The following is a 15,261-nucleotide window of genomic DNA, read 5'->3' on the forward strand; positions in this document are numbered from 1 at the left end:
CGGTTGCATCGCGTACGTGAGCTTTGAAACAGCAGTGCATTGGCGGAGCAGTCACTTATATACTCAGGTGATTCAGCCGCCTTTTGCAGCCGAGCGGTTCTAGGCGCTTCAGTCTAGAACCGCGCGACCGCTTCGGTCGCAGGTTCGAATCCTGCCTCGGGCATGGATGTGTGTGATGTCCTTAGGTTAGTTAGATTTAAGTAGTTCTAAGTTCTAGGGGACTGATGACCTCAGAAGTTAAGTCCCATAGTGCTCAGAGCCATTTGAGCCAGGTGATAGATGTGAAAAGGTTTCCGACGTGGTTATGTCTGCGCGAAGGAAATTAACAAACTTTGAACGCGGAATGGTAGTTGGAGCTAGACGCACGCGATAGTCCATTTAGGTAATCATTAGGGAATTCAATATTCTGAGATCCACAGTGCCGAAAATGAGACGAGAACAACAAATTTTAGGCATTATGTCTCATCACAGACAACGCAGAGGGCGACTGCCTTCTCTTAACGACCGTGAGCAGCTGCATTTGCGTGGAGTTGTCAGTATTAACAGACGATCGACACTGCGTGAAATAACTGCAGACATCAATGTGAGACGTACAACTAACGTATTTGTTAGGTCAGTGCAGCGAAATTTGCCATTAATGGGCTATGGCAGTAGTCGACTGACGCGAGTGCCTCTGCTAAGAGCAGGAAATCGCTTGCAGGCGCCTCTCCTGGGCTCGTGACCATCTCGGTTGGATCGTAGACGAATGGAAAACCGATGCCTGGTCACACGAAACCCTATTACAGTTGTCAACAACTGACAGTAGGGTTGGAATGTGGCGCAGACCTCACGAAGCCATGCACACAAGTCGACAAGGCACTGGGCAGGCTGTTCATGGCTCCATAACGGTATGGACTGTGTTTACACAGTATCCCCTGGACCAACTCGTCAAAATGGACCGATCACTGACTAGAAATGTTTATGTTCGGCTACTTGGAGATCATTTGCATCCCAACAACGATGGATTTTTGTTATGGATGAGAATGCGCCATTTCACGCGACAACAATGGTTCGCAATTGGTTTGAAGAACATTGTGGACAAATGGAGTGAGTGATCCGGCCATCCAAACCGCCCAACATGAATGACATCGACCATTTATGGGACGTGGTGCACAAAATTCTGCATCAACAACACTTCCTTCAATATGTTCGGCTACACACGCTGGAAGGCTCAGTATTTCTGCAGGAGCCTTCCAATGACTTGTTGAGTCCATGCTACGTCGAGCTGCTTCACAATGACGGGCAAAGGGAGGTCCGATACAACATTGTGAAGTATCTCATGACTTATCACCTCAGTGTATAACATATAGAAAAATGTAATTCGATACAGTATTGTATAATTTACAATGCACACCTAATACAAGGCCACGCCAACGACAGACACACTGTACACACCCGCGTGATATACAGGGTGTCACTAACTATTGCCACAAAGAGCAACTCCGAAAGTATGACAGGAGCTGAAAAGTTTGTGGGGAAAAGTTAAAGTTTGCGGGGAAAAGTTAAAGTTTGCGGGGAAAAGTTAAAGTTTGCGGGGAAAAGTTTGCGGGACAACGGGGGCCATAATATGACGTTGGTTTTTTGTTGCTAGGTGAGGACGCTCCAGAGGTATGAAGGTCAACTTTTTTTTTATGAGATGCTATAGTTTGGTACATATTTTCTGATAGCGGCCATTGACACGAATCGAATGATATGTAACAGTAAGGTCTATGGAGGTCAACGAAGGACACAAAGGTGGCATCAACGTCTATTTACAGAAGGTGTTCGAAGTTATGACCACTGGTATTAATGCAGTGCTGCTATCTTCTTGTATTGAGTGATATTCCTTATAACTTCAGCACTTATGGAAGCATATGCTTTGACAATTCTGTCACGCATATCTTCAGGAAAAGTTGAAACGTCTTTATTAGCAATGTCTTTTACGAATCCCCACAAAGAAAATATGCAGCGGCTTGTAATCTGGCGACCGAGGAGGTCACGACACATCTCCTCCGCGTCCATTCCAACGAGTTGGAAATTGCCTCTGCAACTCATTTCTAGCCGTCAGCGAAAAATGTGCCGGACACCCATCGTCTTGATACCACATTCTGTTCCGTGTTCCTAAAGGTATTTCTTGCAATAACAGACCTTATGTAAATTGTAAATTTGTGGTAAGATCTTATGAGACCACACTGCTTAGGTCATCGATCTCTAAGCTTACACACTACTTAATCCAACTTTAACTTACGCTATGGACAACACACACACCCGTGCCCGAGGGAGGACTCAAACCTCCGACGGAGGAGGGGGAGGAGGGGGGGGGGGAGTTCAGACCTAATGTTTCCTGCAGGAACGTGGTGTACTTCCTACCATTAATATTTCCTTCCATGAAAAAGGGGCCTATAATTCTGACCTCCAAAATTCCACAACATACATTCACGCACCACGAGTTTTGGTGTGCGACTTACCGCAGCCTACATGGATTTTCAGTTGCCCCGTAACGCATGTTATGCAAATCAGTATTTCCATGGTTAATGAACGTGGTCTCGTCAGTACCTAAAAACAAATTAATACATTTGTCATCGCTCTAAATCTGAAGTTGAGCCTATCGGCAGCATTCGATGCGACGCATACAGCCCGTACAATTCTGGGTGGAGGCTGATATTGTAAGGATGATATTTACGGCGATACAGAACACGAACAACACTGCTCTGGCTCATGCCAGGTTCTCTTGCGTTTTGACACGAGCTAACGCAAGCATCTCGAACCACAGTGGCAAGAGTACTAATTTCCGTTTCCTCGTTACTAACTTTCCTTTGCCGGATACGTTTCCGATGCGTTAAAACTCCAGTAGTTCTCAATTTATCATACGCATATTTAAATGTACGTGGTATAGGGTGAGTAAACTGAGGATATCTTTCAGCGTAGAAGTCTCTAGCTCTCACTGAATTCCGTTGGCATTCTCGGTAAATGAGAAGCATATCGACTCGTCCTTCAAAGGACTACATCATTCTCAGCCAATTCATTCGACGACACTTGTTTTACGGTTCCTATTAGTGTTGTATTGCTAAATTGTCGAATGATGTTTACATGCCAATGGCACGTTAGATGGATACGCCGTATTCGGCGAACATTTACTGCAGTAATATCAGAAATTAAGTCCGCCTAGATGGAAAACACCTTGTTATTCGTTTATTTCTATATTATCCCAAATTAGATTCAACGACACATATCACCATCACCAGTGGGGTTTTTAAATCTAAAACATACAGAAAATTGCATAGTTATACAAACACAGTAAAACATTATTACGTTTTTACTATTAGTCTAATTTAAGAAATAAACGAAATACAAGGTGTTTTGCATCAAGGCGGACTCAGTTTCTGATATTACTGTTTTCTTATGCAAACACGGACCAAATGGACGATTTCCAAGATAAAATCATTGAATATTTACTATTTGCACCGTATACGAGAGATAATTGTCAGAGCATGTACTTCGGTAAAAGCCGAAGTGATAAGGACTACCACTCAATCCACGATAAGAAGATTGCAGGACTGCATTGATACCAATGGTCATCACTTCGAACACCTTCTGTAAATGGACGTCCATGCCACCCTCCTGACATTCGCTGACCTTCAAAGATCTTGCTGTTACATATCATTTGATTCGTCTCGATTGCCGCTATCAGAATATATGCACCAAACTATAAAACACTCCGTTTTCACGCCACGAGTTGCCTATCGGGGACCATCCGACCGCCGCGTCATCCTCCGAGGAGGATGCGGAGGGCAGGAGTGTGGGGTCAGCACACCGCTCTCCCAGTGGTTATGATGGTATTCTTGACCGAAGCCGCTACTATTCGGTCGAGTAGCTCCTCAATTGGCATCACGAGGCTGAGTGCACCTCGAAAAAATGGCAACAGCTCATGGCGGCCTGGATGGTCACCCATCCAAGTGAGAACCACGCCCGACAGCGCTTAACTTCGGTGATCTCATGGGAACCGGTGTAGCCACTGCGGCAAGGCCGTTGCCCACCAAACTATAGCATCTCATTTAAAAAATAAAGTTGTCCTTCATATCTCTGAAGCGTCACCACCTATCAACAAAAAACAAACGTCATATTACGGCCCCCGTTGTCCCATGCAATTTTTTCCCACAAACGTTTCAGCTCCTATCATACATTTGGAGTTATTCTATATGGCAATAGTTAATGACTTACCATGTATAGTAACACCAATGCCTTTCAGAATTTCAATACGTACTTCAGCGTGGGGAAACAAAGCACGCACACGGCTGCGAGCTGCTCCTACTCCCCCTCTCCCAAGGAAACAGACCTTGAAATCTAAACACAGAGGAAAGCTGCTGTGAGCTGGACGAAAGTCAAGGAACGCGTTTACAAAGCTGAGGAATGGTCACCGTAGTTCCACAGGCAAGGCGCACTCTAAGCCGGACGGCTGCCTCCATTACAACTCTGCTCCAAACCTGTGTGTCACGGCCACAAGCCGAGCGCCAACAGACTCGTGCACTCCGCTTCAGTTGACAGCATCCACCCGTCTCTGCTCTCGCTGTACTGCCGCTACGGGCGTGTACACAACACCGATGCCAAAGCTGTCCCCTTTGCAGCGTCCTCTCCGTTGACTCAGCCGGCTGCCTCTGTAGGTCTCACTTCAAACTCTCTACTCTCTGCTGTGGACCGCGCCCTCGCCCGGGGCCACACGTCAATGTCTTTGCCGGCCTCAATCGACCGTGGGGCAAAATCGATGGGCATGCAGCAAATTCATCGTAACTATTACCGTGCGAGCGTTAATTTCGTGGTTATAAACTGTACCCTATTCTTTATAAAGGAGATAATGAATAAATCTATATCTACATCTACATCTACATCCATACTCCGCAAGCCACCTGACGGTGTGTGGCGGAGGGTACACTGAGTACCTCTATCGGTTCTCCCTTCTATTCCAGTCTCGTATTGTACGTGGAAAGAAGGATTGTCGGTATGCTTCTGAGTGGGCTCTAATCTCTCTGATTTTATCCTCATGGTCTCTTCGCGAGATATACGTAGGAGGGAGCAATATACTGCTTGACTCTTCGGTGAAAGTATGTTCTCGAAACTTTAACAAAAGCCCATACCGAGCTACTGAGCGTCTCTCCTGCAGAGTCTTCCACTGGAGTTTATCTATCATATAAATGTTTTGAGCTGAGGTATCATGAGGAAACGGGAACCTACACAGTACATTTTCACTGCTGGAGAATACGCTACTGGCCGTTAAAATTGCTACATCACGGAAAACAGCAAAACGAAAGCTGAAATTTTAAATTTAGCATTTGAGAAATCTTTCACGCAGGAGGATCGTACAAACATACCACCGGTTGAGCCTCTGTAAGTAGGCTGTTCAGATTCTTTAATTGGTAACGCCACATAGCGCTCTGTATGAAAAAACACTGGCTGTGCTGTGTGCAGTCAGTGGCTGGTTGGCATTGTTGTAATACTCGCCATTGTAGTGTTGGGCTGTTGGCTGTTAACAGCGCGTAGCGTTGCGCAGTTGGAGGTGAGCCGCCAGCAGTGGTGTATGTGGGGAGAGAGATGGCGGAGTTTTGAAATTTGTAAGAATGGATGTGTCATGAACTGATATATATATATATATATATATATATATATATATATATATATATATATATATATATATATATTATGACTATAAAGGTAAATATATTATTTGTTCTGTATTAAAATCTTTCATTTGCTAACTGTGCCTATCAGTAGTTAGTGCCTTCAGTAGTTTGAATCTTTTATTTAGCTGGCAGTAGTGGCGCTCGCTGTATTGCAGTAGCTTGAGTAACGAAGATTTTTGTGAGGTAAGTGATTTGTGAAACGTATAGGTTAATGTTAGTCACGGCCATTCTTTTGTAGGGATTTTTGGAAGTCAGATTGCGTTGCGCTAAAAATTATTGTGTGTCAGCTTAAGCACAGTCGTGCACAATTTTTCTAAGGGAACGTTTCACCTCGTACAGATTCCCGTATGGAGGGCACAGTGATAGACATCCCTGGGGTTGCGAAGCAGCTGAATGGGTTGAAAATAAATAAATCGCCAGGACCTGACGGGATTCCAATTCGGTTTTACAGAGGGTACTCTACTGCATTGGCTCCTTTCTTAGCTTGCTTTATCGCGAATCTCTTGTCCAACGTAAAGTCCCGAGCGACTGGAAAAAAGCGCAGGTGACGCCTTTATATAAGACAGGTAGAAGGACGGATCCTCAAAATTACAGACCAATATCCTTACAATCTGTTTGTTGCAGGATTCTCGAACATATTCCCAGTTCGAATATAATGAATTTTCTTGAGACTGAGAAGTTGTTGTCCATGCATCAGCACGGCTTTAGAAAGCATCGCTCCTGCGAAACGCAACTCGGCCTTTCTTCACATGATATCTTGCGAACCATGGATGAAGGGTATCAGACGGATGCCATATTCCTTGACTTCCGGAAAGCGTTTGACTCGGTGCCCCACTGCAGACTCGTAACTAAGGTACAAGCATATGGGATTGGTTCCCAAGTATGTGAGTGGCTCGAAGACTTCTTAAGTAATAGAACCCAGTACGTTGTCCTCGATGGTGAGTGTTCATCGGAGGTGATGGTATCATCCGGAGTGCCCCAGGGAAGTGTGGTAGATCCGCTGTTGTTTTCTGTCTACATAAATGATCTTTTCGATAGGGTGGATAGCAATGTGTGGCTGTTTGCTGATGATGCTGCGGTGTACGGGAAGGTGTCGTCGTTGAGTGACTGTAGGAGGATACAAGATGACTTGGACAGGATTTGTGATTAGTGTAAAGAATGGCATCTAACTCTAAATATAGATAAATGCAAATTAATGCAGATGAATAGAAAAAAAGAATCCTATAGTGTTTGAATACTCCATTAATAGTGTAGCGCTTGACAGAGTCACGTCGATTAAATATTTGGGCGTAATATTGCAGAGCGATATGAAGTGGGACAAGCATGTAATGGAAGTTCTGTGGAAGCCGGACAGCCGTCTTCGATTCCTTGGCAGAATTTTGGGAATATGTGGTTCATCTGTAAAGGAGACCGCTTATAAAACAGAAATGCGACCTATTCTTGAGTACTGCTCCAGCGTTTGGGATCCCTATCAGGTCGGATTGAGGGAGGACATAGAAACAATTCAGAGGCGGGCTGCTAGATTTGTTACTGGTAGGTTTGATCATCACGCGAGTGTTACGGAAATGCTTCAGGAACTCGGGTGGGAGTCTCTAGAGGAAAGGAGGCGTTCTTTTTGTGAATCGTTATTGAGGAAATTTAGAGAACCAGCATTTGAGGCTGACTGCAGTACAATTTTACTGCCGCCAACTTACATTTCGCGGAAAGACCACAAAGATAAGATAAGAGAGATTGGGGCTCGTACAGAGGCATATAGGCAGCCATTTTTCCCTCGTTCTGTTTGGGAGTGGAACAGGGAGGGAAGATGCTAGTTGTGGTACGAGGTACCCTCCGCCACGCAGCGTATGGTCGATTGCGGAGTATGTTTGTATATGTACAGATGCGAAATTTAACCAACAGGAAGAAGATGCTGTGATATGCAAATAATTAGCTTTTCAGAGCATTCACACAAGGTTGGCGCCTGTGGCGACACCTACAGCGTGCTGACATGAGGGATGTTTCCAACAGATTTCTCATACACAAACAGCAGTTGACCGGCGTTGCCTGGTGAAACGTTGTTGTGATGCCTCGTGTAAGGAGGAGAAATACGTACCATCACGTTTCCGACTTTGATAAGGGTCGGATAGTAGCCTATCGCGATCGCGGTTTATCGTATCGCGACACTGCTGCTCGCGTTGGTCGAGATACAATGGCTGTTAGCAGAATATGGAATCGGTGCGTTCTGGAGGGTAATATGGAAAGCCGCGCTGGATCCCAACGGCCTCGTATCACTAGCAGTCGAGATCACAGGCATTTTATCCGCATGGCTGTAACTGATGGTGCAGCCACGTCTCGATCCCTGAGTCAACAGATGGGGACGTTTGCAAGACAACAACCATCTGCACCAACAGTTCGGCTACGTTTGCAGCAGCATGGACTATCAGCTCGGAGACCATGGCTGCGGTTACCCTTGACGCTGCATCACAGACAGGAGCGCCTGCGATGGTGTACTTAACGACGAACCTGGGTGCACGAATGGCAAAACGTCATATTTAGAATGAATCCAGGTTCTGTTTACAGCATCATGATAGTCTCATCCCTGTTTGGTGACATCGTGGTGAACGCACATTGAAAGCGTGTATTCGTCATCACCATACTGGCGTATCACCCTGCGTGATGGTATGGGGTGCCATCGGTTACACGTCTCGGTCACCTCTTGTTCGCATTAACGGTACTTTGAACTGTGGACGTTACATTTCAGATGTGTTACGACCCGTGGCTCTACCCTTCATTCGATCCCTGCGAAACCCTACATTTCAGCAGGATAATGCATGACCGCATGTTTCAGGTCCTGTAAAACCTTTCTGGATACAGAAAATATTCGACTGCTGCCCTGGCAACACATTCTCCAGAACTCTCACCAATTGAAAACGTCTGGTCAATGGTGGCCGAGCAACTGGCTCGTCACAATACGCCAGTCATTACTCTTGACGAACTGTGGTATCGTGTTGAAGCTGCATGGGCCTGTACACGCCATCCAAGCTCTGTGTGACTCAATGCCCGGGCGTATCAAGGCCGTTATTACGGCCAGAGGTGGTTGTTCTGGGTACTGATTTCTCAGGATCTATGCAACCAAATTGCGTGGAAATGTAATCAAATGTCAGTTCTAGTATAATATATCTGTCCAATGAAGTCCGCAGCGCGTGGTCGTGCGGTAGCGCTCTCGCTTCCCGCGGCCGGTTTCCCGGGTTCGATTCCCGGCGGGGTCAGGGATTTTCTCTGACTCCTGATGACTGGCTGTTGTGTGATGTCCTTAGGTTAGTTAGGTTTAAGTAGTTGTAAGTTCTAGGGGACTGATGACCATAGATGTTAAGTCCAATAATGCACAGAGCTATTTTTTGTCCAATGAATACCCGTTTATCATCTGCATTTCATCTTGGTGTAGTAATTTTAAATGCCTGTACTGTAGAAAGATGTACTTTGGAAATTTTGGCGCGGAGGAGATTTGTGTTTGTAATGAATTTCCATGGTGTGAAGAATTTTCCTAGTTGCACAGCAGGGGTTGCAGCCTTAACTCTCAGTAACCGAAGCGCTAGTAGCTCCTCTTATAGGTTAGAAATTTAATAGCTAAAACCCTTGTCTCATAACATCGGAGTATCATCGCAGGCGAAAGAATGCGCATATTTCCAAACCTATTTGGTAGATCTTTTGTGCTATCAATGCAAGAGACCCTATGGGTCGAGCATAGCCGATGTCGGACGGTGATCGGCGGAATTAAAACCTGTCTGTTTCCTTCGGATACTTGGAATACCATCCCCATACGTCAGAATTTGGATTGCGAAACCCTTGAAAGGCTTAGAGCAAGATCGGAAAAATCTGTCGAGTCCTGTGGATGAGTAATATCTTAATAGGGGTATGTTGCGAAATCGATAACCTGAAGTCATCGAATGGAAATCATGAGTTCTGAAGTACTGAAAACCTCATGATCTGATGGAATTACAATTTCCTTGAGACACATGGGTCTCAATTTTATCTTCGATCAAGATAGAAGCTGAAGAAACGAGTTAATATTCATGCCACAACTGATACTTGAAGTTTCTGTTTGGGAGGGCACTGGACTAGGGCAACCTTTGCAGCTGTGCAAGCCATACTGCAACACTGTGTGACCTAAACTATCAGGACACCTGGCAGAAAATGACTTACAAGTTCGTGGCGCCCTCTATTGGTAATGCCGGAATTCAACATGGTGGTGGCCCACCCTTAGCCTTGATGACATCTTCCACTCTCGCAGGCATACGTTCAATCAGGTGCTGGAAGGTTTCTTGCGGAATGACAGCCCATTCTTCAGAGTGCTGCAATGACGAGAGGTATCGACGTCGGTCGGTGAGGACTGGCACGAAGTCGGCTTTCCAAAACATCACAAAGGTGTTCTATAGGATTCAGGTCAGGACTCTGTGCAGGAGGCCAGTCCATTACAGGGATGTTATTTTTGTGTAACCAATCCGCCACAGGCCGTTCATTATGAACAGGTGCTCGATCATGTTGAAAGATGTAATCGGCACCCCAGAATTGCTCGTCAACAGTGGGAAGCAAGAACGTGCTCAAAACATCAATGTAGGCCCGTGCTGTGATAGCGCCACGCAATACAACAAGGGGTGCAAGCCCCCTCCATGAAAATCAAGACCACACCGCAACATCAGCACCCCAGAATTTTCCTGTTGTTGGACCCGTGGGGGCCGTAATTCGTTAATGTTGGATCCATTATCGCTGGAAAAAATTAGTTCAAATTTTGGCCACCATGTGCAAATCTGGCGCTGTATATCATGTCGTCGACGTCTTCAGTGCTCGTACTGAACACACTGTGTAAGTGTCGGCTAATAATAAAAGCAGCACTACGCCGTTCTCTATTGTTTGATGTGGTCTGCCCATGTCCCGTTCCGAAACCATAACGTATGGAAACATTTTTATACTTTTTTCGTGCACCTGATGGCCAAAACTGCAACTAAATACTTCACAGCATAAATCGGTTCCACATTAACGCACGTTGTTTGAAGCTACAACCTGAGAATCTGGAGTTTCTGGATGTAACCGATACGGCAGTCTTTATAGAAAATTTGGAAATTTGTGGTAAAGTCTTATGGGACCACACTGCTGAGGTGACCGGTCCCTAAGCTTACGCACTACTTAATCGAACTTAAACTAAGGACGACACACACACCCATGCCCGAGGGAGGATTCGAACCTCCGACGGGGGAAGCCACGCGGACCGTGACAAAACGCTCCAGACCGCTTCTCTACCCCGCGCGGCATCCAGTCTTCTTTTACATGAGTTGTCGTGGAATCAGTTAAATGGTTCAAATGGCTCTGATCACTATGGGACTTAACTTCTGATGTCATCAGTCCCCTACAACTCCGAACTACTTAAACCTAACTAACCTAAGGACATCGGACACGTCCATGCCCCAGGCAGGATTCGAACCTGCGACCGTAGCGGTCGCGCGGTTCTAGACTGAAGCGCCTACGACCGCTCGGCCACAGAGGCCGGCAACCAGTTAAATGAGTGGCAGCATTCAAAAACCTTCTTGTTTCTTCCTCATATTGCCTGCAGAGTTCTGTTTCACATCGCAAGTGACAAACATATCTATTAAGTTGTGCTGTTACGGCAACTAGCTCTACTTGCTATATAACCCTTGGGATTAGCTTCATAACTGTGAGTCAATATTACGACCAAAAGACTTCGCAAGTTAACATGAAATTACGTAATGATTTATCAAGTTTCTTAAGACCTTGCTTCATTTGCAGATTACTGGGTTCTCTCAGGTCGTTTAAACAATCTCCTTACCCTATTTCACTCTAAACCTCTTCGGTTTATTAGGAGGGCGTAATCCGAATTTCTTATTCTGTTCCCAATTTAGGTTGAGGTATTACACGTCATAATAACGACCTTACAACAGTAGTAACATCGGTTCCGTCAGAATACAGAAGTTAAGAGCTGCCGGGCTTGGCCAACACTTTGAGGGGTGACCGTCAGGGTCTGCCGAGCGCTGTTGGTAAGCGGGGTATACTAAATCCTTGTGAGGCTAACTGCGGAGCTACTTCACTGAGAAGCAGCCGCTACTGTCGCGAAAACTGAGAGCGGCTGGGACACCGGTGTGTTGACCACATACCTCTCCATACCCGCAACCGGTGACGCCTATCGTCTGAGGATGACACGGCGGTCGGTCGGTAGCGTCAAGCCTTACCAGAACTGTTCGGACGGGGAGTTTATTATATGTCATGCGTATTACTCTGTCGACTTACCCTCTTCGGTGACGCAAGTAGCAATCCTCTCCTGCTATAGGACTCTGAACTGTAGCGTTTTACATGTCGGTGCGTGCGAAACAGTGCCATGTAATAGAGTTCCGTGACATATGCAACAATACGTCGGCTTTGCTTCACTGGCATCGATCCATCCTCCATACAGTCCCGACTTGGTCCCATCCGGTTTTCATCTGTCTCCAAAACTTAAACAACGTCTTCGAGAAAGTAGTGAAAACAGGGGTTAGCTTGTGGCTCCGTCAACAAAGTGAAACATTCTACAGTGACGGCATCAACGAACCTATCTGTCGTTGGGAGCAATGTGTTCGTTGCCATGGTGATTCCGTTGAGAAATAAATACGTATACATGAAGAATCAACATATAGAATTTTAATAACGTTTGTTATACTTTAAAATCTTTAAGAGTTTGCACAATAACACTTCGGAGGCATTACATTTCAGCAAGTCCTCGTTTTTGTTAAAACATTAAATTTTAATCAATGGATTTCTTCCAACTACCTGAAAACTACCGTGACTTATTTGATATCTCCGCCGGCCGGAGTGGCAGAGCGGTTCTAGGCGCTACAGTTTGGAACCGCGCGACGTCTACGGTTGCAGGTTCGAATCCTGCCTCAGGCATGGATGTGTGTCATGTCCTTAGGTTAGTTAGGTTTAAGTAGTTCTAAGTTCTAGGGGACTGATGACCTCTGAAGTTAAGTCCCATAGTGCTCAGAGACATTTCAAATTTTTTTTTGATATCCCCAGACAATTTCCCACCGATTAATATTTGATGAACTAATGTGTATAAACAAAAGGTATCTCTCAATACTAGCTTATATACTTATGCATCATTCACTTACTTTTGTGAAACTGAAAAATCATGTTTCAGCGTATCATTACGAGTGAAAATATAAATAACGAAACTATAAAAAGGAAATTTCAGGTGTATATGACCTCCTGTTGCCGGTAATGAAGAAACTTGTAATCGATCTGAACTGATTACACGCGTGTTGGTGAATCCGAAGCTAGTTTTTCGGTATCAGTGTCATTTCTGGTCAGCGGAAGCTTGCATGTAACCTTATCATCACAAATCAAAATTCACTTTAAGAGACACTAGTGTAATTGTAAATCTGAACCCAAAAAGAATATGTCACCTTAATACTTACGTTGTCGCTTTGCACGTTTCGTGACTGACTCACAGAGTATGTTCTGCCGTATGGGCAGATATTATTTGAATTGTAATAAATGTATGGACAGAGTGATATATGCACACGCCTGCAGTGTGTTTGGCATAAAAATTACTGTGGAGTAGATAGGAAGTAACCAAATTTACAGATAAGATTGTTAAAATTTTGTCTAGAACAAAAATTGTATGCTTGTGCAAAGCTACTTCCTCTCTACAGCCGGCCGCGGTGGTCTCGCGGTTCTAGGCGCGCAGTCCGGAACCGTGCGACTGCTACGGTCGCAGGTTCGAATCCTGCCTCGGGCATGGATGTGTGTGATGTCCTTAGGTTAGTTAGGTTTAAGTAGCTCTAAGTTCTAGGGGACTAATGACCACAGCAGTTGAGTCCCATAGTGCTCAGAGCCATTTGAACCTTTTTTTTTTTTTTTTTGAACCTCTCTACAGATACAAGTCAGCTATATCGGGACGAAAGTATCGAAAAATAATATCTAGTATGAACGACGTTATCCGTAACCACAAAATAAATCATCAGTGCTTGCCCGTAAGGTCTAGTACCACACAAATGGTGCTTTATCGTAAGTGAACAAGCAACATTCTCCACGAGAGTCAGAAACATATGGCGAAGGGAAGTTGCATCAGAATTTCTTTGTTTAAAATGGCTCCGAGCACTATGCGACTTAACTGCTGAGGTCATCAGTCGCCTAGAACTTCGAACTAATTAAACCTAACTAACCTAAGGACATCACACACATCCACGCCCGAGGCAGGATTCGAACCTGCGACCGTAGCGGGCGCTCGGCTCCAAACTGTAGCGCCTAGAACCTCACGGCAGAATTTCTTTGTAATTGCTACTAAACGGACTTCTGTTTATTGTCAAAGCGACGAAAAGCGCTCTCTACGTACTTTACGTTATCGAGGAAAACTCAAGCGGAATGCATCATTACTTGCCCGCCATGTAATTTGATCTGAAGCTAACGAGCAGGGAAGAGAACAATGACTTTCCTGAAGAGCTTTTCCAAGTATTTCTTGGGGATGTAACGTATAACCAAATTGACATCGTTAAGGAGATTAGCGTAATATAATATTTCTCTTTTTTGCACTTCGCTGAGCTAAAGTTCAGCAGTACAATAGAAAAGAATGGTATGGAAAGGCTACCAGTCTTAACAACTTCTTCAGAAGGAATTACGTCTTCCAGGCGATAAAATGTAACTGCAAACTATATGATCTACACTTCCACAATATTCTGCTCATCATTTTCTATGACTTCCTTCCCGTTTGCTTTAAGACATTTCTTTTACGTCGTGCTTTATACGATACTTACGGCTTTCATTTTGTAAGTGATGAGGAGGAAAACCACTTCATGCTTATAGAACCCCAAGATTTGAAGTCTTCCACTCCAATGTTCAAATTGCTTGTACATTCATGCTTAGCATTCATTGCCTCACGTAATTATGGATAACGAAGTGTGTGAGTATACCGAATCACGAAAAGATAATGTTTCGTTAAAAAAAAAAAAATGGTTCAAATGGCTCTGAGCACTATGGGACTTAACATCGATGGTCATCAGTCCCCTAGAACTTAGAATTACTTAACCCCATCTAACCTAAGGACAACACACAACACACAGCCATCACGAGGCAGAGAAAATCCCTGACCCCGCCGTGAATCGAACCCGGGAACCCGGGCGCGGGAAGCTAGAACGCTACCTCACGACCACGAGATGCGAGCTAATGTTTCGTATTTTCATGAAGTGCGGTATTCCAGGTCGTATCACAACTAATAGCGAAATCTGACACAGATGTAAGTATACAACAATAGAAGCAGAAACGTTGCAGATATCACATGCCCGAAACAGGCCGTTTGTGAGATAACTTCGAATATTTGGTTACGAGCTGCAATTGACTTCACAGTTTCACGCGTGATCTATGATTGGCGCAATGTGCTACATTAATGATGAAGCAGCGCAACATTTTGCTGCTGATATTAGATGACGTACAATGTGCCGTTAGGATCCAAGATGTACACTGAGGTAACGGAAGTTATGGGATACCTCCTTATAACGCGTCGGACGTCATTTTGCCCGACGTATCGCAGCAACTCCACGTGACA

The 15,261-nt window shown here is 44.9% G+C and overlaps 1 protein-coding gene and 1 pseudogene across 1 annotated transcript in view; both read right to left on the reverse strand.

The window, feature by feature from the left end:
- Nucleotides 1-15,261, reverse strand: part of LOC126299606 (calcium/calmodulin-dependent protein kinase type 1-like) — a 1,453,155-nt gene that overhangs the window by 962,919 nt on the left and 474,975 nt on the right. The gene's annotated exons all lie outside the window — the stretch shown is intronic.
- LOC126299814 (5S ribosomal RNA) lies at nt 3,935-4,052 on the reverse strand (annotated as a pseudogene).

This window comes from Schistocerca gregaria, chromosome X, assembly GCF_023897955.1.
Source record: "Schistocerca gregaria isolate iqSchGreg1 chromosome X, iqSchGreg1.2, whole genome shotgun sequence".
NCBI classification, from domain to species: domain Eukaryota; kingdom Metazoa; phylum Arthropoda; class Insecta; order Orthoptera; family Acrididae; genus Schistocerca; species Schistocerca gregaria.